This window comes from Atta colombica, unplaced genomic scaffold (genome assembly GCF_001594045.1).
Source record: "Atta colombica isolate Treedump-2 unplaced genomic scaffold, Acol1.0 scaffold140, whole genome shotgun sequence".
NCBI lineage: Eukaryota > Metazoa > Arthropoda > Insecta > Hymenoptera > Formicidae > Atta > Atta colombica.
The window spans coordinates 868,621-872,818 of NW_017259229.1; positions in this window are offsets into that span (position 1 = coordinate 868,621).

Genomic DNA, 4,198 nt, shown 5'->3' on the forward strand with positions numbered 1-4,198 from the left:
TAAATCTTTTTTAATATTTTTAAAATTAATAATTCAATAAAATTAAATGTATTCATATCCTTATTTTATTTCTTTTAATAATGTATTTACAACTAAATGATCATTAAATTCTCTATTTTAATTTCTTTCTTTATATGTATATGAATACTTGTGTGTAAGTATTCATATGAATGAGTATAAATACATTGCCCCAAACATAATAATACATCAAGTTAACAAATAGTGATAGATAAATCCAAGATTAAATATGTATCACAATTCTTTGTAACTCATCCATTTTAAGGTAACGGATCCATGAAGCATTATATTCATTTTTAATCATCAATACGATAATTGTTTGCTATATTTTTCACAGATTTGTTATTTCATTAATAAAGTTTTTGTCACTCACCGACCGATGCGTAGCAAGTTATTAATATCGTAGCCACGATGATTCTGGAACATAAAACATAAAATTCAAATTAAAATAATATTTAAAACAATCAAAAATTAATTTTTAAAACTCAAAATTTTTGAATTTTTCAATAATTTTAAATTATATATCTATTAAAATAATTATGTATTTTTCAAAATTGTCTTCATAAAAATAAACTTCTTTTCTTTAATTATTATTTTTAATAATCGAAATAAAACAATGATGGAAAGATAGGACTAAAAAAATCTTTTTACACAAGTAAATAATTAAGCTTGCTCACCATAAAGTTGCTTCATTGGCGTCCGACTTTTCCTAAACCTCCTCCTCCTTATGCACAGATTTATTAAACTTGCTTCTCTATCTCTCGTTTCTTGCTTCGTGATATGTAGACAGCATCTATTGAATTGAAACAAATCATTTGTTAAAATTAAGTGCAGTTGCAAATAATTACTAAATATTACGCAATCTTATTATACTTTGTACGTATTATCGATGTTAATTACACGTAAAGTTTGCATTGCGATAGCGGAAAAAATAAAAACAGAGGAAATTTGTCATATTCGATACTTACGATATTTTACAAATAAAATTTGGAATGTATCTGAGATGGTGAATTTTTCCAAGCGTTTAACTTTACTGGTCAAAGGCAACATAGCAGCGCTATTCGACAGCACAAGTATTATGAAATGTGTGTTCGAACGAATTATCCAAATACTAACATCGAATCTGTAAGATTACATGAATGTTACATATTTTATAAGAATTAGATATAAAATTAAAATAAATTTTGCTTACCAATTTAGTAAGTCACGACGTCATTTATTCGGAATCAATCATATCCGCCGCATTCTACAAATAAAACAAATGCAATTAATATGTCAAAATGATTTCGTCTCTCGCGTAAATAATTTCATACGTCAAGAGCGACACAACGATGCGACGCGTCTAGATAGCGCGTTCTTTTCTTATATCCCATTGTGCCAACATTACTTTAACGATATTTTCTCTCTTCAAAGAGAGGGAGATAGAGAGAGTTTTAAACTTCGCTAAAGTAATATTGACCTCAGTAAATATTGAATCTATAATTGCACGAACTAAATGTTGTAATAAACGATAAATATTACAGGTATAAGTTTCTATTACCATTTAATTACGACGCCACTCGTCTCGGAGCCAGTCTCGTGTCCATCATGCTCTGTAAATGAAACGTAAATGTAATTAAAATGGCGAAGAATTTTTGCGTAGTTAACTTAATTCGTGTGCCAAGAACGCCGCGAACGACGCAGCGTCGCTACGTCTCTCACTTTTGGCGTCGCGTTCACTGAATTTTTCGTTTCGAAAACATATGTGATATTCGAGATACGGAAATAATAATCACCATAAAAGGTGAATGTATATTATAACAGTTCGTTCGCCTTTTATGATGATTATTATTTCCGTACTGTAGATTGATGAAAATTATTGTCAATTATTCACGACGATACAGCTGAACAAGTTTTATGAAATACTCGTTCCAACGGATCATTAAATAAATACCGAATCTATAATTACGCAGTAAAATATCGAAAAATGATTGTATACAAGTTTTATATAGGTTTTTTTATTTACCATATAGTATGTGATCGCGCTGCCACTTGTTTGAGAGCCGGTCCGTTCCGCCTTGTCATCCCTATCCATCGTATTCCGCGAACGAAACGTGAATGCGATCGAAAGCGATAGAGAAGCGATGCAGCGTTGTTTTCCACACGCGGTCAACTTCACGCGTAAAAAGCGACGCGAGGCTCGACGGTACGACTGTTTTTATGTATCTTGATTTTTAACCAAACGAGAATCGAGAAAAATATTTTCGGCTGAATAATCGATGTACTATATAGAATCTATATTACGCGATATTTAAAATGTTATAATAAATGCAAAATTAATTACACTCTGTATCGTATTAAACTGTAGCCTATAAATTAAATATTTTAATATAACGCATATTTTAAAACTCTTCGATAGATAAAAAGCGGTAGGTTCTTAAAACATTTCTCGCGTTGCGTGTCAAAATGATTTAATTTAATATTTATTAATTCTGGATTACCTCGTCGAAATAATTTCAGTGGTCCTTTTAAGCCATTTTTTGTCGTTTTATTTGTTGATAGAGATTCTCTGCAAAGATTAGGAATATTAGGATGCTTTAAGGAAAAAAAGTAGATAATAATTGATTCGAAGCCACAGGGGGGTGTGAACTATTTCAACGTAAAATGACGGGACGCCTATTCCCCTAACCGAATCGTAAAAGCGTGAAATTGCGAATTATGCGATACTTATATGCGTCGTCAAATCTCCAACTACTCACACGCCAGCCAATGAGCGCGATGAATCACTGCGCGTATTCGAGCGCTTATTGGATCGCGCTAGCTTTTGGTTGGAGTATATAAGTGCGACGCGTAATATTCAAGTCTTTTTCGGAATTTCACGCTGTGCGTTTCGCAAAAATAGACAAGCCTGTACGTATTCAGAATGCGCGTATTCAGAACATTTACGATGTAGCGCGTAGCGCTACACATAGCGCATTTAGCACATAGTTCTCATTACATATACTGTAGAATTTCAAATATAAAAGCGCATTTTGAATACGGGCCAGAAATTACATTATTTCCAAAAATTAAAAATCAATTAGAATAAATAAATGGCTATCGAAGAAATTGTAAAAGAAAAATCAAACATATAAAACAATAAGAAATCAGTCTTAAAAAATGCGCGCAAATTAAAGTCATAAATGAATAATGAAAAAATTAAATGCTAGTAGATTTGTCGAAATTTACGAATCAATAGTTGTTATTTATTACAGACGACGAATTGAACAAATAACTTATGTATGAATTTGTATTTCAATTTTTTTTAAATAGGAAAAGAAAAAGAAACATAATATAAATTGTGAATCACTTAAACACTGTGTAAATATAAAAATATATTATTACCTAAGGTCTTTAACAAAATTTTAAATCAAAATATTAATACAGCAGTATAATTTCATTGAATTCTATTTTATTGTATAGTATTAAATATATTATGATAATAATTATTAGACTCTCACTTGTGTATGAAATGAAAACCGACATTAGTTTTTTTGTATATACGCAGCATTGGAAAATGGACTCAACGAATCGAGCATTAATCTTGCAAATTGTCCAATGAACATAACGCCTATTATATCATATTTTCATTTAATATTTAATATTTAATAAATAGAACTAAGTAAAGTCATATTGCAATTAATAGCTTGATTTGAAGAATATTGTTATAGAACTTTATAAGTAATATATATTCCTAAAAAAAACCTCTTTAAAAAAAATATATACGTCAAATGCATAAAAAAATGTATTGAATACATTTTTTTTAATAAAAAATGGATACGAAATAAATGCAATTAACCAAGTATTTCAAAATGTAAAACACATAGATTAAAAGTGATTAAAATGGTCAACTGGATTATAATGAAGAAAAAATTAGACGTACCCGAGTCGCATTAAAACGCAATATTCTAGAATCAATATATAATACGAAAATTATTTGCAATATGAATTAATAAAAAAGTTATTACATACAATATTCTTCATATATAAACGACATATATATACATGAAAACAATAATTCAACAAATAAGAGATATTAATTGCTTACTAATCTTGTAAATTTGCTATCTATAATGTTTTTGTATCTAAATATAATTAATATTATTACATATTATTTCTCTTAATTTATATCATTACATATCACATTTATATCATTACATGT